Source organism: Ursus americanus, chromosome 10 (genome assembly GCF_024610735.1).
Source record: "Ursus americanus isolate L20-20 chromosome 10, mUrsAme1.1.p, whole genome shotgun sequence".
Classification (NCBI taxonomy): Eukaryota; Metazoa; Chordata; class Mammalia; order Carnivora; family Ursidae; genus Ursus; species Ursus americanus.
In genome coordinates this window covers 49317067-49339136 of record NC_142136.1, presented here as the reverse complement: position 1 = coordinate 49339136, position 22070 = coordinate 49317067, and the positions used below count along the sequence as shown (strand labels likewise).

General features: G+C 42.7%; 1 long non-coding RNA gene across 1 annotated transcript in view; it reads left to right on the top strand.

The window, feature by feature from the left end:
• The window catches only part of LOC123801035 (uncharacterized), a 519085-nt gene that overhangs the window by 115565 nt on the left and 381450 nt on the right, over positions 1-22070 (top strand). Inside the window, exons 5-8 of the long non-coding RNA XR_015725942.1 lie at positions 7832-7972; positions 14600-14766; positions 14936-15000; positions 15098-15233. This is a non-coding gene — a long non-coding RNA (uncharacterized LOC123801035). The remainder of the gene's footprint in view (positions 1-7831; positions 7973-14599; positions 14767-14935; positions 15001-15097; positions 15234-22070) is intronic.

The following is a 22070-nucleotide window of genomic DNA, read 5'->3' as shown; positions in this document are numbered from 1 at the left end:
TAATTTTCACAGTGTAAGACTAAGAGAAAAAGAATAGGCTACATTCAAAAGCAGGATATGGATATTTGTAAATATCATTTGTGTTATATAAAAGTGTGTACATTTATATATAGATAAATGATTTTATTTATATATTTATTATATATATAAATATTTAATATATATATTAATTATATATAATATATATAATATATTTATTAAATATAATATATATATTTATATATAAATATTTAATATATATATTTATATATTTATTATATATAGATAAATGATTTTATTTATTTATTAGACAGAGATAGAGACAGCCAGCGAGAGAGGGAACACAAGCAGGGGGAGTGGGAGAGGAAGAAGCAGGCTCCTAGTGGAGGAGCCTGATGTGGGGCTCGATCCCATAACACTGGGATCACGCCCTGAGCCGAAGGCAGATGCTTAACCACTGTGCCACCCAGGCGCCCCTATAGATATGTTTTTCTATATGCACACATATATCTTTTGTATGTCTCTAGAGAAAAATATATAAACATACACACATATAATATGAAAACAAATATATAATAATAATAATAATAAATATAAAATGTTGCCAGCTGTTTGAACAGGGGAATTACAGATTATTTTTTTTAATGTGAGGTTTTCTTGTGTTTTTCACATTGGGCATGTATTACAACGGGTTATAAGAGAGGAATAGTTGTCAAAATAAAATAATCTTTTTCCTAAAACAAAGCAAGTTTAAGTGTGATTCACTAACTTTAAAGAAAAAAGCTCTATATCGTAACATAAAGAAATAGAAATTAAATATCGAGGAAGTCTTGTATTGTTACAGCGTGCATTTTAAAATATGTGCTGCTTTTGCAGATCTTGTTATATTGATGCATGAATGGTTATGATTACTTTTTAAAACTGTGTGTGAACCAATTATTTAGTAGATGGGTGAATGTATATACATTATAGCTCCTTCTCAAATAGGATGAGAAGCAGAGGGACATTCTAAAGATGACATCTAGCGGTTGCTGTGGTAACCTTATGTGCTACATTTCAGTGATCTTTTATGTCAATTTCTAGAGTTGGAATTGGCATATTCTTAGCTTTAACATGCAGGAAGGAGACAGCAATTGGTGGTTATTAACCCTTATAGACTGTGTTTGTGATTGCTATTCAGCTTTAAAGAGAGTAGTGGAGACACAGCAGAGGTATTGAAGAACAGCCCTAAAATGATTAAAGGAATCTAAAACCTATCTTAGAATTTTCATGGCAACTTTAAAGAACTGTCACCACAGGTAATAATAAAAATTCATGATTATTACAGAACACTTACAATGCAACAAGCACAGTGTTTAGTGCTTTATAAACACCATTTCATTTACATCTGTTCCCTGAGTTAAACCTTAGAAAAGTCCAGCCAAATGGTAATATCATCATTATTTTAAAACAGAAAACAATACTGAGACCTAGAGAGTTTAGATGAGTTGTTCAGAGCCACATGGTTGGGATACAGCATAGCAGGATTCACATCCAAGCCAGCCGCCCACACACTGCCCGCTCTATGCAGTGTTCAGGTGGCTGCCCATGATACCTGGTCTGGGTCTATTATAAATATTCCCTTTACAGGAGACGCTGCAGCAGTGCTAGCTTAGGCAGTCTACTCTTAACCAGCTACGCTTATTAAACGGCCACCACTCTGAGCATGATACTGTTGCTATTTATAAAAGCATGATGGGCCCTTCTTATGACATGGATGTATACAGCCAAGCTTACAAAAAAACTGTGCCGTGTCATACTTTGATTTGGACTCTAGCGCTGTGGGAAGGCAGAATGGGGGAAGTGGGGCAAGTCTACGGTGTTGGGAGTCACGCAGAGGGAGGATGCATCACAGCTGAGGTACTGAGAAGGGGCCTCCCCCAAGAGCTAACCTTTGTATAAGCTCTCAGGCCTTACTTCTCAAAGGGCAGCCCTGGAGGTGCATCAATGGCTTGTTGGAAATACAGAATCTCAGGCCCTACCCCAGACCTACCGGATCCAAATCCGCATTTTACGGGATTCTCAGGTGATTCACAGCCACATTAATGTACGAAAAGCACTGCTTTCAAGAATGTATGGCATTGTAACAGCACAGGCAGAAGGAACCACCCTGTAGGCACAGGGAAGAGTGTGAGCGAAGGCTCAGCAGTGGGAATAAATAAAGCAGTTCCAGAGAAATCTCCTATCTGGTTGAGCTGTAGCGTAAACAGTGGAGTGCAAGATACTGAGTAGGAGAAAGGGCTGAATTCACAGAGGGTCTAAGAGTTCTCTCTTTTTCTGGAGATGGGATAACAAAATATTTTTGATCAGGAAATGATAATTTTTATTTAATAGCCTCTTTAAATTTATAGAGTATTTAAGCTTTGTGATAAATTTAGAACTTAACCTTTGTGTAATATGTAATTCTTTCATACATTTCCTTTTATCTTCACACTACCAAATGTGTTATGAACAGGTGAAAGTTTATGGATGTTATTAAAAGACAATGGAGTAAATCCTGAAGGCAAGCAGGAACACTTGAGAATTCTATAGCTGTCACCCATTTGCTGCGAAGGGTTGGATGGTTAAATTGACCTGGGAGATTTAAAAGTCTACACCACGTTGTCCTTCAGGAATAGATGGGGTAAGCAGATGAAATATTGTCCCACTGCATTTTGCCTTGGTCAGGCTCTCTGCTCTCAGTCTGAGAAGGGACCTCAAATCCCTTCCCCCAGGCTCCTTTGATGAGGTTTCCAGGAGAGACAGAAGCTATTTTGTAAAGCTGTCAGCTGTCCTGAATAAGGGAAATAGATAAAGCAGCCAGGAACAAGAGAAACAGATAACAGGTGAATTCTCAGGAATGAGGGGGAGCCTTGTCTGCCTTGGATTAAAAGGAGAGAGGAAGAAGATTTTGGAAGGGTGGGGGTGAGTCAACTGATGGAATCTTCAGCTGCCGTTGACAGCAGTGTTACAGAGACAAAGTGAGTCGACAAAGACATGCAGTGGCTCCCTGAGAGACAAAGGACAAGGGGGGAATAGGTGCGGCTGGACGCAGGACGTTTCATATCGGGATGGCTGCATTTATCAGGGTGGGTGAGCTGGAGGGAAAAGGCAAAAGATAAATAAATTAAACTTTCTGCTCCTGCATGTTGGGTCCTGTTAACTAGGACATTCTTTGTTCCCACTTGTTGGTGACTTAATCAGTTCCCTTAGGGAAGCTTAAAGATACAGGATCTTGGAAAGATTTGCATTACTCCCAGTCAGTGTTGGGTATAACTGATTATGATCTGACAACCTAGCTGATACACTTGACATCCCCCGACACATCTAATGACAAAGAATTGCAATTAAAAAACCCCATCTGGAAAAGGGTAAACCACACACAGTGGTCATCGGCCATAGCACATAAGCATATCCTGTTGGGCAGAAGATGCAAAGACTCCCGTGTGGGTTCCCAGATCTTCCAAGATGGCCGCCCCAGATTCCCGTCACAAGGAGGATCTTTCTTGGTCTTCATCCTTTGTGATCTGAGCTGGACTTTGGGAATATATTCCAGGGGCTTTTCAAAGGTCACATGCCACTTTTTTATTGGGGGTTCAGGAATTTTAGTCGCATGTTTGCGGGGCAATAGTTTAGTGTTTATTTGCATCTGATCAATTCTGCAACCAAAGCTGGAGACAGTGCTCAAATTTACTCACAGTCTAGGGATCTCCATCTCCTGGCAACAGCTGTGGATGTTCTGTTCATGCCCTTAGCCCTCAGCTTAAATGACTTCCACTTGGGCCTCTACAAGGCATTCAGAACAATTTCTTGGGGTGGGAGTCACAGCTAATGTATGCCCCTGTGCTCCCAGGTTGCATTCCCCAAATGGCTTTTTGTTGTGGGGAGACTGTCATTTTTCTTAACTTAGATATTCTAGACTTAGAGGGAGTTTGAGAGGTATAGGAGGGCTCAAGGCTCTGTGAGACCTCGGCATTATCTTCCTCATTACTTTTTAACCCCTGTTTTTTTTCCATCTTATTCTCTTTTTTGCACTAACTTTAGTTTGGTAGAGACAATTTTGTTTTCTCTACCCTTAAAACTTGCCAAGATTGCCAACTTTCACCCCTCTTAGATTACTGGCCTCAGTCAGAAAGGGACTGTTTAGTGATATTGTATTTTCTTCTCTTCCTGCTCTCAGAGGGACTAGGTTTAGTTGGAGACTATCCTTTTCTTATAAATGTAGCCAAGCCCTTCCGATCCCTGACACCCTATTCTCTAGCCTTAATAGACACATGATCTGAATCCCAAAATATGTGTAATAGTTTACCAGTGGCTAGGCAAATACATAAGAACATAGGTCAACCTCTTAGTATGGTAAGTCTCCCTGGACCTCAGTGAATTACACCTTCAGAGTCTGTTACTAACAATTCCTTTCTCAATTTTGGAATTTGTTATGATTGTTTATGGAACAAGTAACAAATCCAATTGCTAATTGTCTTGAACATAAAAGGGGGATTTACTGTTACACTTAAATGAAAAGTTTAGTGGGAGATCAGGCATGGCTGCATCTAGGTGCTCAGTGCTAACTCAGCATTTCTTTGAAAAGTGTTGGCTTTATATTCAGGCAAGCACTCCCAACCTGGTGGTTCACATCCCAGCTTACGTCTTTTTAGCTCAGCAACTCTAATGGAAAAAAATAAATATCCCCTTCTAAGTGATTGCAGAAATAATCCAGGACCTGATGCCCAATGGCCCTGGTTGGCCTGGGTTGGGGAAAATGCACCTATCTGAAGCAATCACTGGGAGGATGGAATATTTTGGTTTGGCTAAGCCTGGGTCATGCGGCCATCCTAGCAGCAAGGGTGGAGGCATCTATCATACCTTTCTCACTTGGATCGATTTGGTGAAGAGGTGGTTTCTCAAAAGAAAATTGGCTGCTAAGCAGGCAAAAACAAAAAATGTCTTATATGCCCTGATAGGTTAGTTTTGAAATGGTTTCAAGAAATCAGTTTTGTTACATGTGGCTGCATGACATCTTGCATATTACTCAATGAGTCTCATTGCAGAAGTCTCACATAATACACAAGTTCCATATACTAAGCTTTAGCAAGTTTTCTAGTTTAGAATTCAGATGATGTAATAGGGTTAAGAATTATGCAAAAGTGGCATATGGTGGTGAGACTCTCACAAATATTCCACAAATATTAATGAACTTCTTTCATGTGGTAAGCACTGTACTGGAGAGTGGGATAACCATTTGATAAAGACATGGTTAATACCTGGAAGGGCTCATAATTGGGGTAGGAAGTATACCTTTGAACAAATAAATCACAACATGATAGGCAAATGCATACAACAAAGGATACAGTTGTTTTTTAATACCCACAAAGTGGTAGGCGCTGGGCTTTTTCCTGTCCCCACATTTTCTCACTTAAACCTCAAAGCAACCCTTCAAGGTAGGCATTATTCCCTAAAAACATTGAGATTTGTAGAGATAAAGTTTTCTGTGTTTGGTCCATTCAGCTGGCAAGTAGCAGGAGCCTTGGGGAAATCCTATTTGGGAACACGATTCTTCTGTATTGGGAATAGTGGGAAAACATAATCATTCTTTAAGCCATACAATAACTTTAAAATCATTTATTTTTTCCATCTTCTCCATCCCTTAGAGCTTATCTGTCATGAAGTCCTACCCAAGTCTTCCTTTGCAGCGTTCCTCAGGTTTTCACCCTATGCTCCTTCCAACTCATTGTTCAGGTCTTTACCATCTTGTACCTGGATTGCAGGAGCCCTGGGACTGGTCTTCTCCTTGCTTCCAGTCTCCCTTTAACTCATTATGCTACAGGTGGGTTTTGAGGTGGACGGAGGTTGTAAACCATACTGCCTCTATCATTTACTTGGCAAATATTTATGATAAGTAAGTCATCGTGTGGGATCATGGTTTAAATCTTCAATTGAAACACATTGGATTTTACTAATGTTGAGGAAGGGCAATCGTCTCCCTTATTTGTCATAATGGAATACACATCAACAACTCCTTGCTCCATAAACCTTAGTGCTTTCTTACTGCTGCCTTAAAAAGTGTTTAAAATCTCATGTTTCCTCAGGCAAGGAAAACGAAAGCAAAATTAGTGGGACCACACCAAAATAAAAAGCTTTTACACAGTGAAGGAAACCATTAATAAAATGACAAAGCAACCTACTGAATGGGAGAAGATATTTTTAAGTGATATATCTGATAAGGGGCTAATATCCAAAATAAATAAAGAACTGATATAACTCAACACTCAAAAAAAACCCCAAATAATCTGATTAAAAATGGGCAGAAGACCTGAGTAGAGATTTTTCCAAAGAAAACATACAAATGGCCAATAGACACATGAAAAGATGCCTGACATCACTGATCATCAGGGAAATGCAAATCAAAACCACAGTGAGATTTCACCTGAACACCTGTCAGAATGGCTAAAATAAAAAATACAAGAAATAAGTGTTGGTGAAGAAGTGGAGAAAAAGGAACCCTTGTGCATTGTTGGTGGGAATGCAAACTACTGCAGCCACTGTGAAAAACAGTATGGAGGTTCCTCAAAAAATTAAAAATAGAATTATCATATGATCCAGTAATTCCACTACTAGGTACTTACCCAAGGAAAATGAAAAGATATATGCAACCCCCATATTTATTGCAGCATTTAATACAATAGCCAAGATATGGAAGCAACCCAAATATCCATTGATAGATGAATGGATAAAGAAGTGGTGTGTATAAAAGTGATCTATCTATCTATCTATCTATCTATCTATCATGGAATATTACTCAGCCACAGAAAAGAATGAGATCTTACCATTTGCAGCAACATGGATGGACCTAGGAGGTATAATGCTAATAGAAATAAGTCAGTCAGAGGAAGGCAAATACCATGATTTGACTCATATGGGTAATTTAAGAAACAAAGCAAATGAACAGAGAAAAACAAGAGAGAGAGAGAGAAAGAGAGAGAGAAAGAAAGAAAAAGGGAAGGAAGGAAAGAAAGATAGAAAGAAAGAAAGAAAGAAAGAAAGAAAGAAAGAAAGAAAGATCAGATTCTTAAATACAAACTGGTGGTTACCAGAGGGGAGGTTGGTGGGAGGATGGGTGAAATAGTTAAAGGAAATTAAGAGTTCATGAATCATGATGAGCACTGAGTAATGTATGGAATTTTTGAATCATTACATTGTACACCTAAAACTAATGTGACACTGTATGTTAGTTATACTTAAAAAATGTATACAAGAGTTTAGATTTAATAAAAATAATAATTTCTACCCCTTCAAAAAATTATCTGAACTCTTTAGCTTAGCATCAAGGTCTTCAACTATGCCACCCATTCAAACTCATCCCCATAGTGTCCTCAAATCACCTACTCTAACCAACTCTAGTAAGTCTCTGTAAAAGGCTCTGAGCCTGTCCTCCTTCATGGCTTGTTCACATTACTTCCAGGTTTTATCTGTCCTTGGCGGTTCTGGCTGCTTGTGAGTTTACCTGGAAACTCTGAAATCACTTCTTGTTTGCACTTGATACAACCTTCTCCACGTCATTTGGCACTTGTGACCTCTGAACTCTGACTTTTTTTTTTTTTACTTTTAAGTATTTTGTTCTCCAGGGCTGTGAGCTTTATTGTATCACCAATACTTGATCAAATATTTGTTGATAAAGGCCCTGAAAACACTCTGACTACTGGGGGACATGAGCTTCTGCGTAGAGTAGAAATAGAGAGGATCAGCTAAGAGGAAAAGAGGTGAAGATAAAATAAGGTGCCGATAAAAAGTTGTTTCTCAGTCGTTATTCTTTTATTCTTCTCTTGCTTTGTTACAGTCTCTGGTGGGGGAGCAGGTTTCCTCTCTATCCAGTGGCAAGAATACAAAGTATCATCCTTGAGCCAAAGACCGAAGTCAAGTACCAAAGTCAATTTCACTGGCTCACTTGGGGTTTGAGGCATCCCTGAGACAAAAAAAGGTAAGATATTTTTCATTATTCATTGATTTAATGTCCTTCATACTGCTAGACTAATAAAATCAGCAGCTTAAAAACTAGTTTTATGTAGTAGCTTAAGATTATTTAGTTTTGACGATATCTTTATTAACATAATGATCCTATGGGAAATTTTTTCTAAGTAAAGATTATATCATTTAAATCCTTGTTTTATGTTGAGGGGAATTTATGATTAGTGTTGATACCCTATTGTGGTTCCCTCTGATTTTCTCTAGGTTAAAGCACTTAAATAGTTGATAAAATATCATTTTGTTCGTATTCTGTGCTTATAGACAGTATTTTGGTTGACTTCAGGGCTGAATTATTTTCCCTGAAATCATTATACAAAAAGCATCAATTTCCTGATAACTTTTCTTATAGATGACTGTACAGTCGAGGCATAATAACCCATTGATTACACAATGGGGTAACAGGAATGAGATAATGGTACTTCTTATGTGAAAACTTAAAACAATTTCCCCATTTTGGGGGCTCATACTGCTGAAGATTAATTTTCATTTTTTTAAGGTATGATTTTTAAAAAGAAAAAAAAGAGCTGTTAGGTTGATTTGTTTTTTTCAAGCAGTCTTAATAGCTTTAATTTCTGGAACTTAACTCCTTGAAGACAGCAACATTGCGTTTGATAATATTTTGCTCATTCATGTATAGGATGTTTGTTCAGTTGAGAAATGAAAATGGGTCTCAGTATATTACATAGAGTGATTTGTTCTAAATGGCACAAAAACTGTTTCTGGCCCAGGACAGTATTAGCTCAAGATCTAGTGAGAGTTGATGCTTACCCTGATGCATGGACACCATGGTCTAGTGAAATCTGCCCATTAGGGACTTTCCTGTGGCTTCATTTCCCATAAACATATGTTATTAGTTTTGTGTAATAGGAAAGAGGAAATATGCAAAGGCACAGACACTATTCTGAATTAGGGGACCCATTTATTCCCTGTGTTTATGATGAAAATGACTTTAGTTTATGTACAGTGTGCTTTAGCATGTAAAAGGACACACTGGTATTGTGTGTTCAGCAAAACAGAAAATCTTTTCTTGGAATGATTAGAATGCAAATACTATTTTATAGATCTGGTGTCCTGGCATGGTGGGGAGAATGCTAGTATATCTGATGCTTTTGTTTTAGAAATAAAAGTAAACTGTAGGGAGTTTACCCAAATCCTGGCACTTCACCCCTTTTAAAGCCAAACTGAGCAAGAGGACCACATTGCTGTTTTATTCACAATTTGGTCTTCCTGTGGTGGTGGTGGTCCTCTGCTCCCATTGTTTGTTTTGCTTTATGTTGGGTGCCAACAGAGATCAAAACTACATTTTGTGGACTTCTAGTTTGGCAATATGCTGGCAAATGGGAAAACAAGCAACATAAACCAAATTTCTGCCACAATGCTTTTAATATTGAGACAGATTTTTATCTTAACAGAGCCAACAGAATGGAACATGAGAGCACCAGCAGCTCAGGGTTGTAAACACAGCTTCCTGATGACACATCCCTAGGGGGACAGATCATACAGTTTCTATATTATTCAGCTTGTCATTCTACTGGCACAGAACTGATTTTTGCCTCAGAAAATGTCTTTCCTGAAACTCCAGCTGTCCTTCATTCATAAAGCAGTGTTTTAATAAGGTGGTTGTTTACTAGGAAAACAATGCTAATGTTAATAATGAATCACTAGCAATATAGCATATTCCTTATCGTAGATGGTCTACTTGCTGCCAAACAGCTGGAGGAAAAGTGAGGAAAAATGCAATCAAGCATTTAAACATCATAGCTGGATGTTTCCAAACATAAATGTCCAGATGTTTAGCATTGTGGAGGTAATGTGTTTGATTGCTTGCCTTTTTCATATTTTATCTGGATCTTTTGATGTTCTGTAGACAGAGTCATGACTATTCTTCATTTTCAGTATGCTGAGCGGTTTTGCTCGTCGTCATGAATAGCAACAATAATGCTGAAGACTGGCAGAGGCCAAGCCTGGCAGGGATTGCTTGAGATGAGAGAGAAGAGAAAGAAATGAGACTCAGAATACGGTTAAATGGGTCCCTCTCCTGGCTAATGTGTATGGAAGCATGTGCCTTTTAAAAGGCATCGGCTGAATCAGTTTTCATGCTTCAGTTAAGGGGCAACTAGGAATTAAGAAGTTGGATGGAGGGTCGGATCCTCTTGTTTTCTTTGAGACCCAGAGGCTGAATAACCAGGTCCTTTTTTAGGATAGCCACTTCCAAGGAAGAAAGCTAACTGTCTTTATGCCAGTGAAGATACTGGCTTCAAAGGAATCTGGTCCAGCTAAACTGTAGTAGATGCCTCATCAGGCAAAATGAGAAATCTAAAGTAAACAATATGAAGCACTTTCTCCTTTTAGGATATCAGAGTACCCAACCCAAATCAATTCATGCTTCCTACTGCAAACTTCTCCGACATCGGGTTATTGGTACTTATAATTAGAGTCATTGCTGAATGCTCCACTAAATTAAAACCCCTGCAAATTAATTATCTCATCAAAGGTGGCTCAGTTTCAGAACTGGATTCATAGATCCTGGTGCTAAAATAGATGCAACTCCCTCCTAAGAGTGAAAGCAAAAATAGTCATTTACTGACATGTCCCTGCAGGAATCAATAACATTACAGATCATGGAGGAGCCAAGAATAGCCGGGGCATATTAATAACTCAGTCTGCTCACTGATTTTATTCAAGATGACTAGTTAAAGAACACTGCACTGATGATGACTCCATGGCATGAGGAACAATGTCATCATTAACACGTGGACCATTTAGCACTTAGAACATTTCACACATAAAGAGAGCTTAACACAAGACTGTTGTGCTTTAGACAGATGGTTTAATGTTTCTTTAGCCTTCAGCCTATCAGGCCACCCATGGTTTTCTTCAGCCAAAGGCTTTTTAAAAATAAATGGTGTATAGCAATTTTCTAACAAGACTGACTGCAGCATATTTCACTAAATCTTTTTCCTACCCTTAACTATCCCTTACAGTGGTTCATAGTTGACAAACCTCCCTGACACCGATTCCTCACGTATAAGTAATTACTGACATAAAAGGAGATGAAGGGGCTGAAATTTCATCATTAATGGTTTCTTTGCTACAGAAAAGCTATTTAGACATGATTACTTTGGAAAACAGTTCTTCCCTGATTAGACACTGCCTGACTCTGGAGAAGCTGTTCCCCCAGAATCTTTCAATACAGGAAATGATACCCCAATGTAGATGGATAACTGTGGGTAGCAAAAGATGCATATACGCGTTGGTTTAAAAATGGTAAGAAGAGTGATTGTATCTCTGTCTGAAGAATATGTAAATGTGTTTAGGAAGGGATATGGAGGCTGCTGGTTCCCTGCTCCTACCATCCAAGTGGGAATCAAGCACAGTGGAAAAGCAAGAGGGATGCATTCTTATAGTGCAAGCTTCTATAGGGATCTTAATGACCCCCTGCCCTGCTCTGGGCGCTGTTCAGATCCCCAGGCTCTTCTGTGAACTTTTTTAGGGGAACAACGGGACCCAAGACCCAGAGACTCTGCGGATTGGCCTGGATGGATGCTTATTTGCACATTCTTCTCTATGTAACCTCTCCGATAGGGTTCAGAAGAAGCAAGCTTAGGCCCGGAGCACAGAAAAGCGATTACACAGCAGAGAGGGTTTAGTGATCAGATGTATTTAGGAGGGCAAGTGTCTCCCGACTGCCTACTCAGGAGGGCATGAGAGGCTGGAAGTCTCCGCGCAGAGCCTCTGATTGGCTTTTTTGTCTTTGAGGAATAAAGATGTCTTGCTGGAGGCTTAGATTTCCTGCTGACACATTGTGCTGGGCCAGACTGGAATTCTTGCAAGTTCTGTGGCTGCAGCTGGTGTCCGGTCTTGCACCAAAACTGTCAATTTCCACACCTATGAGGAGGAAGCCCACGGCCCCGATATCAGTGTTCTATCTGACTGTGTTCTGTTTAATTACCAGCTCGAGGTACCACACCAGTTCTGCCTGATAAAGTTCAACAGCTCACTGTTCAGGGTGTGCGAGGACTACAGGCAGCTCACTGTCGGGGACGCGGGTCTGGACCACGAGTGGATGTGCGGCCAGGCACCACAGTGCGTGCTGGTCTTTGCCGTGGTCAGCTTCTTGAAGGAGCAGGTCCGGCTGGTGCATGAGGAGGTGGAGCTGAGGGACATCAGTGATCAAGGGCTGCGCTTCCCCTGGGCCCAGATCCCCGTGGCGGTGTCCAAGGGCGCGGCCACGCACACGCATATCCCGCTAGAAGCGCCTGTGGACAAGGACGTGCGGGCCAGCGGGTTGCAGAGCGTGCGCCTGACTGAGCCTCACAGCCCCTTCCGGGTGGAACTGCAGAAGCGCGCGGACGGCGTCCAGTGCGCGGACCTGGAGCTGCTACAGGAGCTGGACCGCGAGAGCCAGGCCGCCTACAGCCTGGAGCTGGTGGCCCAGGACGGCGGCCGCCCGCCGCGCTCTGCCACAGCCGCCCTCAGCGTGCGAGTGCTGGACGCCAACGACCACAGTTCGGCCTTCCCGAAGGGCGCGGTGGTCGAAGTGGAGCTGGCGGAGGACTCTCCCGTGCGCTCCCTGCTGCTCCAATGGACGCGGCCCATCCCGACGAGGGCCCCAATGGCTACGTGGTGTTCGCCTTCGGTGCCCGCACCCCGCCCGAGGCGCGCCGCCTCTTCCGCCTGGACCTGCGCTCGGGCCGCCTCACCCTGGCAGGACCGGTGGACTACGAGCGGCAGGACACCTATGAGCTGAACGTGCGTGCGGGCCGAGGACCGCGGTGCCGGGCCTCCACCTGCAAGGTCATCGTGCGCATCCGTGACGTCAGTAGCAACGCTCTGGACATCACCATCACCCAGCTGGCCGCCCCGAGCTCATTTGCCCCCTCTCCCTTCGCATCCACCGCCACCGCCGCCGCCGCCGCCGCTCTCGGTGGTGCGGACGCGACCTCGCCGACCTGGCCCGGGAGGCTAAAGGCCCGCGCCATCTCTCTGGTGCCAGAGAGGGCGGCGCGCGAGAGCCTGGTGGCGCTGGTCAGCACCTCGGACAGAGACTCGGGCGCCAACGGGCAGGTGCAGGGCGCCCTCTACGCGCAGGAGCACTTCCAGCGGCAGCCGGCCTACGCGCGCAGCTGCCTGGTGGTGACCGCGGCGTCGCTGAACCGCGAGCGCAACCTGACGCTGGTGGCCTAGGACCGCGGCGCGCCCCGGCTACGCACCTTGCGGCCCTACACGGTGCGCGTGAGTGATGAGAACGACAACGCGCCACTCTTCACACGGCCGGTCTACGAAGTGTCGGTGCGTGAGAACAACCCGCCCGAGGCCTAATTGGCCATGGTGGCGGCCCGAGACCCTGACCCGGGCCTCAAGGGCCAGGTCACCTACCGGCTTCTGGAGACTATAGGGGTTCGCGCCTTACGTCTCGTGGACCTCACCCCTGGGGAGCTGCACGCACGAAGGTGCTTTGACCGCGGTGAACTGGCCGAGCTGCAGCTGGGGCTGGAAGCACTCGACGGCGGCTCTCCGCTGCGCCGCGCCGGGGCCGAGCCGTGGTGTGGCTGCATGTGGAGGACCAGAAGACTACGCACCTCGGCTGGTCACACTGCCAACTCTTCAGTGGCTCAGCCCAGCTGCCTCTTCCCCAGGGAGGGCCCCTGGGGGCAGACGAAGGCCTCAGCGCCGAGCTAACTTGCACCCTTCTCCCGTGCGACTGCGGCCCCGGGGTGCTAGCACTGCACCCGGTGACGGGTGAGCCCTCTCTTCAGCGCCGCCTGTCCCCACAGCTCACGGGCCAGCTGATGGCGGTCGTCGTGGTGCGGGACGGAGGCCAGCCGGCCCTGTCCTGCACCACTGCTTTGCGCCTAGCGCCGACGGACTTGGCGCCACCTGGCGGAAAAGTGGTGCTCATGCCGCCGCCGCCGCCACCAAAGAAGGAAGCAGAGGGATCCTCCTGGCGGTGCACAGTGCAGGGAGCAGGGCGTCTGCCTGGCTTCCCCGTCGTGTTGATGGATGTTTTGGCCAGTGGTTGCAGCCTTATGCTGGTGGCCATTGCTACCGTGACTTGTTCCAGCCAAGGCGAGGCTAGGACTCGAAGGAAGAAGCTTTGTGAGCATAGCCCGAGCAGGTCCCACGCAAGGAGTGGCCAGGTTGGCCCAAGTCGCAAAGCGCTAGGGACTGCCTTCGTGGGCTTCCCGCTGAGGTTCTTCCCGATGATGGTGCCCTTTTTCATTTATGCAGAGGCCCACGAGGGTGAGGCTGCGGAGATTTCCCTGTCCTGGGATAGCGGGGTGTTCCTGTGCTCCTCGCTTTGGGAGAGGAGCGGGATCCTATGGGCCCAGGTAGACCACCCTAGCAGCCTTAGTTAACATTTATTAGATTTTCATACCGAGAGCGTTGTGAAAATTCAGCGTCTGCCCAGGTTTGGGACTTCAAAGGACTAATTTTTCAGGACCTGTTTATTTTTTATTTGAGAGGAAAATTTCTTCACAGATGAAGGCAGAAGGAGGCGTGGTGGTCATGTGTTCATGCAGGCCCAGGTTTGTTTCTTTTTTTTTTTTTTTAAAGATTTTATTTATTTATTCGACAGAGATAGAGACAGCCAGCGAGAGAGGGAACACAAGCAGCGGGAGTGGGAGAGGAAGAAGCAGGCCCACAGCGGAGGAGCCTGATGTGGGACTCCATCCCACAACGCCGGGATGACGCCCTGAGCCGAAGGCAGACACTTAACCGCTGTGCCACCCAGGCGCCCCCCAGGTTTGTTTCTGTAACGTCCTTGTGGGTCCAGTTGGAACATCTTGGTCCCTCAGGGTTTAAATGCTGTCTTGGTGAAGCACTCCCCAGGAAGGATGTTGTCCCTGCTCCGTCAGTTTTGATATCTGAGCGTGATGTATTAACTGCTGCTCTCACCCCTCTTTTTAAATAGGATTCAAGCTCAGGTCCTCTCCGTTCCCCGTCCCTGTGTGGAGATGATAAATCTGCCCATTTAAGGTAATTTCAGAGTATGTGTCGTTCTCTCAAAGCAATGTGTTTGACGTTTTGTACATTTTTATGGATAACAGAGTGAGTCTGTCCTTTTCACTTCCAGGACACATTCAAATCCAGATGAATTTAGTGTGAAAGATAACAGAAGAGGAGACAGTGAATTGAATGACAGCAGTTCTGACATCAATAGAGAGGGGGCTTCAAGAAAGCATCTTTTTTGGTGATTGCAGAGCGAGACGGTGAGTTCAGAGCTGCCACTTTGAAGCTCTTCCTCATAACTCTGTATGCCTGAATGAATTTTAAAACACTAAACAATTGGTCCCAACTGGGCATTCATAGAGGGGAGTATGCTGAGTGCTGCTGAACAGAGCTAACAGTTTTTTTGGACCACTTATTACTTAGCTGGTTCTACATATTTTCAATACTTTACACTTACTGACTTACTTATTCCGTGTAAAAAAATCCAAGGAGGTAAGAGACCGAGGCACAGAGTTTAAACAACTCGCCCAAGTGTTGGAGTTAAGATCTTAGGCCAGTAATTAAGCTATAGATTTCTTCCTCTTAATCACCTATTAGGCGGCCTCTATTAATGCAAACAGATTAAAACACTAAAAAATCAGAATATTGTAGTTAGTAATACTAAAATAATGTTGTACTGCAAGCACTAAGGAGAACTTCCCATACGTGGGGATTTCTGAAGTGGATAGCATATGAGTCGGGAAATTTTTTATAGGCTAGGATGCTGTTTCCTGGGAGCGTATGAATATGTAGTTTTGTTTGGCTCTGTGCTTTGTTTCGAGAATCTTGCACCCACACAACATCATGCTATTCAACCTACCCTCCTGTAATGTTTGGGAGTTTGGTTTTAGGTCAAAATCTCTGTAATGGTGCCTAGTTCTATGAGGAAAATCAATTATGGATTTTATGTTAATTTCCATGAGAGTGGGCACTGGATCTTTGGTCCCTCAAAGAAGATACCTTACTCTCAAAGATGAGTCCTAATGGTATGTCCTAGTGATTCAAATATCTCTTCACATTGTGGATATTTTTGTCCAATCTGTGTTTAGTTCCTTCAACATTTTTTTAAAACAGGATGACTTCTAGAAGCATCTGCATCCTGGTCCCTTTCTGAATATTCTCTAGTTTGTAAATATCTTTCCTAAAATTAGACCCTTAGAATTGGATACAGCACTGCAGAACCGGCCTGTCTCCTGAGTTCCAAATTAATATTTCCAGTTGCCTACTCAACATCTCCACTTGGGTATCTAATAGACAGGCTACATGTTCAAAATTGAACTCTTGATTTCTATTCCACAAACCTGTTCATTCTCTAATATTTGTATCTCAGTAAATGACAACTTTATTCACTTAGTTGCTGCCATGGCCAAATCCCTGGGTCATTCTTGGTCTGTGTCTTCCCACACTCAACTTCCAATGCATCAGAAAATCCAACTGGATTTACTTTGAAAATATATTCCCAATAAGTGCTCTTCTCACTGCCTCCTTTGCTGTTGTCCTACCCCAGGCACTATCATCTTTCGCCTAGATAACTCCAAACTGGACTCTTTCTGCTTCCATACTTGCCCTCTTGCAGTCTGTTTTCCAAATCAGGTCACATAATTCAACTCTCTAAAGAGCTGTCACTTAAAATGCAATCCAAAAATCCTCATCATGGTTTCCCAGTTACAACTGCTCTGTGTAACAAAACGTGACTCAAAATGTAGCAGTTTAAAACAACTATTTTATTATGCTCATGGATTCTTTGGGTCATTTTGGACAGGACATAGCAGGGATGCCTTGTTTCTGCTCCAAGGTGTTATAGGCCTTAGCTGAGAAGTTGTAATGGTTGGGGGCTGGAATCATCCGGAAGGCTTACACACATGTCTGGCTTGTGGATTAGGATTATTCGAAGTCTAGGATTGCTCCCAAGGGGGTGGGAAACAGGGGCTACATGTGCCCTTTATTGGCATGCCAGCCTTAGGAAAGTCACGTGGGGGCTCAGGGTTGCAAGCATGAATGTTCCACTAAATAAAACAGAAGGCACATCCTCTTTTATGACCCAGTCTCAGAAATGATGTAGTCATTCATGTTCTACTCATCTGAGCAGTCTTAAGCCTACCCAGATTGAAAAGGAGGGGATGAAAGACCCCTGTTCTCCACTGAAAAATTTTTAGAGACTTTTGGGGACATGTTTGTAAATAAGCAACACATGGCCCGTAAAGTCCTATACCATCTGGCCCCCGGTTGCTTCTCCAAGATGATTTCTTACTACTCTTCCCCTTGACAATTTAGATCATTGTATTGGCTCTCATGCTGTTTCTTGAATAAACCAAACATGTTTCATTTCAGACCTCAGGGTCTTGCTGTTCTCTCTGCTTGATATGCTTTTTCTTGAGATATCGGTATTGTCCGCCTCTGCCTTCATTTATGCCTTTGTTCCAATGTCTATCCTCTCAAAGAGATCTTCCATACCTCAAGCTGTTTCCCCCAGCTGTCACTCTCCACCCTGCTTTATTTTCCTTCATATCATTTATCACTGCCTGACATTACTTCATGTATTTATCATTTGTTCCCTGTTCCGTGCTGAATCATCAAGCATCAAATATGTACTAAAAAAATGAATGATTGAGTGAATGGATGAATGAGAGGTATAATCCAGCCAGCTCATACATCACAACTGTATGACTATTTCTTACGATCATATTGCATTTTAGATTAGGGTAAAATTGTGCTGGTGTTTTTTAGAAGTTCCATTGTGCTGTGTTACTTTCTAGAAGATTTTAGGGTCATCTCAAAACTTGAAGATTTTGCAGTAAGTTTATCTTTTCGGATCATTTAATGTTAAATTATCCTTTTCAAAAAAAGATCAAATTCCTGGGACTCCTACTGTTCATTCTCTGTTTGGAGAATGACTAGCTTGTTCTTGTCTTAACTCAGTGTCATCTTCATAATAATAGGGCGGGCTCTCTGAATCCTTAATAAACTCAGGGGGCTGCTATGGCAAACAGTAGGGTGGTCAAGGGGATGCATTCAATCTGGGAGATATAGTCACTTGGTAATAATAACCTCAACATTTCCTCTTACCTATATTCAACAGCAACATTTAATTAATTTATTTATTAAACACTGACAGAGCACTTACTATGTACCAAGAACTGTGCTAGGTGCTCCGCGAGTACTAACTCACTTAATCCTTACAACAATGCTATCAGGTAGGTACATTTCACAGAAGCAAGAGTTGTTAAGAGGGTTTTGATCAAGACCACCCAGCTCTAGGGGCAGAGCTGGGTTTTCAGTTCTAGAAGTCTGGCCCCAGAGTTCATGCTTTTAATGTTCTGCTGTAGTGCATTTTTAGTGGGTTTTTAAACACCTATTTTATGGGGCTTCTAAAGGTTTAGGACCGATTTACATTCCTGAGGATGTTTCTGTCTTTGACTTTAAACGAGATATTCTGATTTATGGTTTGGTTTATGCTCTGTCTCTCTGCTGTATTTTCTTGTAAAACTTTTAGTGGGATTATTGAAAGGATGACACATGGGTGACAGCAAGATAATTGAATTAGATGTTGATAGCTGGAGTTAAGATGTTTAGTGAAGTTATTTTTATTATTTTTTTCATCTCACTCTTAATAGTTAACGCAGAGAATAAATGATTAATAAACACACTGATATTTTTCTGAAACTTCATTTATTTATTTTTCTTCCAAGTTTTTATTTGAATTCCAGTTAGTTAACATATAGTATATTAGTTTCACATGTAGGATTTAGCGCTCTACCACTTAGACACAACACCCAGTGCTCATCACAAGTGCCCTTCTTAATGCCCAACTCCCCTTTAACCCATCCCCCTGCCCACCTCCCCTCCAGCAACCCTCGGTTTGTTCTCTGTAGTTACGAGTCTGCTTTATGGTTTGAGCGCTCTCTCTCTCCGCCCCCCCCCAGGTTTATCTGTTTTGTTTCTTAAATTCTACATATGAGTGAAATCATATGGCGTTTGTCTTTCTCTGAGTAACTTATTTTGTTTACCATAATACTCTCTAGCTCCATCCATATCATGCAGATGGCAAGATTTCATTGTTTTTTATTGGCCGTATTGTATTTATATTTATGTTTACGTTGTGTATATATGCCACCTCTTCTTTATCCATTCATCAGTTGGTGGACATTTGGGCTGTTTCCATAATTTGGCTGTTGTTGATAATGCTGCTATGAACATCGAGACCCATGTATCCCCTTGCATCAGTATATTTGTATCCTTTGGGTAAATTCCTAGTAGTGTGATTGCTGGATAATAGGGTAGTTCCATTTTTCACTTTTTGAGGAACCTCCATTCTGTTTTCCAGAGTGGCCGCACCAGTTTGCATTCCCACCAACGGTGCAAGAGGGTTCCCCTTTCTCTGCATTCTTACCAACATCTGTTGAGAAATTTCACTTTAGATTGAAATTTTTACCATTCCTCTCACTAAACCTATATCAGAGATCCCAGCAAATGATTTAATTTTGTTGCTTGAATTTTATTTCCATTTCATTTCATCAGTGCACCAGCAGGTGGAGGTACAAGTCGTTTACAGAAAATCCAAAGGAAGAAAAAAAAAAAAAAACAGCTAAAAAGCTAGTCCTTGAACAACTGAATGTTGTTTGCATTTTTAAGTATATTGCCACATAGCATTCTGACTTTTTAAATATTTTACACTCTTCCATTTTATTTCCAAGTTGCTTCAGATCGTTCAGAATGAAATACACTTAAGAATCCTGAAAGATTAATCGAGGAATCTCAAACAGCAAGACTCTTTCATCGTATCATGAAAATAGGCACAGGATTGCACTTTTTTCAAGTATCCTTTACCCTCACATTTCCCAGCTGAGAAATATGAATTTCCAACCAGTAGACTCAGAACTCAAAGGATGTTATTTTCAAGTCTGTGAATCGCAAAGTGAAGGGCTGCCAAGTGTATATGACAGAGTTCAAAACTGCAGGCCAGCAATGTCACCCCCCCCCCCCCCCCCGCTCAGACAGAATGATGAATTAAATCATCCTTCAGTGGATGGATCACCTTCACATACTTCAGAAAGAGCCACTTCGTTCTGAAATCCTGTAACTCATACGGACGGTTATATTTTGGGAATATACACATTTATGTTTCTGTCAAGAATTTATAAGCCAAGTTGCATACATGAGCCTCCTAGTTTTGATAGACATTTCCCTAAATTATGTCAACAGTCAATGTCAGAGCACGTGATGATTTTATGTAATCCAGGTTATTTTACCAAAAAGTCTTAGATGTAGCCTTTATTGCCACAAGAATAATAAGTAAACATCTATTTTATATTCTAGAATCATTTGTGAATTTAAATAAAATATTCGATCTAGCTGTACATTGATGTTTGGGTGTTTGTAATTCTACTGGGAACACAATTTAACTTTGAATAACTTTAGGCTGCATTAAGAATCCGGGTGCATTTAGGTGGCTCAGTCAGCTAAGCGTCCAATTCTTGATTTTGGCTCAGGTCATGATCTCAGGGTTGTGGGATTAAGCCCCACATCAGGCTCTGTGCTCAGTGGGGGGGTCTGCTTGTCTCCTTCTTCTTCTGCCCCCACCCCTGCTCACACACACTCTCTCTCTGTCAAATAAATAAATAAATCTTAAAAAAAAAATCTGGATCCCAACTGTAACCATAGGAATGGGAAGAAAGAGGAAACAGCATTGAGTGAAGGAGAAAGTTCAGACAGCATTGGGGTGGGGGACCAGAATCATTTCTTTAGCCTGACATCTGAGAGGGTCGCTTGGTGCTTCATGGGTAGAGTGGTGGCAGATTATGAAAATGAGTGAAAATCAAATGAAGGTGGCTGGTCATTCTGTGCTTCTGGTCACTCAAACCATTTTTTTTTTTTTAAGATTATTTGTTTATTTGAGAGAGAGTATGAGCAGGGGGGAGGGGCAAGGACCCTGGGATCATGACCTGGGCTGAAGGCAGAGGCTTAACTGACTAAGCCACCCAGGCGCCCCTCAATCCGTTCATAATAGTAGCTCATTCAGAGGTGGAGCTACAGGGAGGAGCAGTGGGAAGGGCTAGACAGAGTCTTCAGGCCTCAGCCACCTGGACTAGTGTTCCCAGCAGAACTCCGCTCCAGCCCTGAACAGGAGGCTAGGTGGAAACTGGGTTAGAAGACAGGGGCAAAAGGAGGGATTGGACCCAAACTGCAGTGACTCACAGGCTATGTGAGCAGCTGGGCCTCATCTGTGGCTGACAAGATTCTTGGGGCAGCCAAGCTGGGTGATGGGATGAAAGCAGCTGGATTGTGTCTTCTTTTCTCTAAGATTGGCTCAGACTGTAGGAAGTATTGAATCTGTAAGTGCAGGACACTAATGTCTCCCCAACTAGAAGCATCTTGGCTTATCAAGATCCAATGGACAAGAACTGTCTTCCTAACACAATAACCACTAGCCAAATGTGGCTGTTTAAATTTAAATGAATTAATATTCAATACAATGAAAAATTCAGTTCCTTGGTCACATTGGCCACATCTCAGTTCCTCGGTAGCTGCACATGGCTGGTGGCTACAGTATTGGACAGAAGAGCTATAAAACATTCCATCATCACCGTTCTAGTGAACAGCACTGATCTGGAAGAAGGGGCAGGCCAGAGGACCACTCCATGGGCTGGGGGTGTTGAGGGCAGCCAGTGAACTACCCTCCTTGATCAGCTCATATATAGGGACTGTGTGTTCTCTTTTCTCCACACTCTACATTTCCCTGGTCAAAGACAGTTAGTCTTTTATTGGCTCATATAAGTATTTCAAAATGGATTGACACATTGTATTATTTATTATAAGATATTTGAAAAATGTCTCAAGACAAAAATTCCCAATAGTACAAGCTTTTCTGCATGCCTGGGGATTTTCCGAAGGCTCTTCTGCTATTCTAGCTAGCACCTCAAATTTATAGCCCTCATATTCAGTCCTATAGACTGAAACCTTAGTGATTTTGCAGCAATATTCATGATAAAACCAACCTGCTCTTACTCCTGAGCTCCCCCAAGAAATAATGCAGCAGTTTTTAAGACCAGTAATTCATT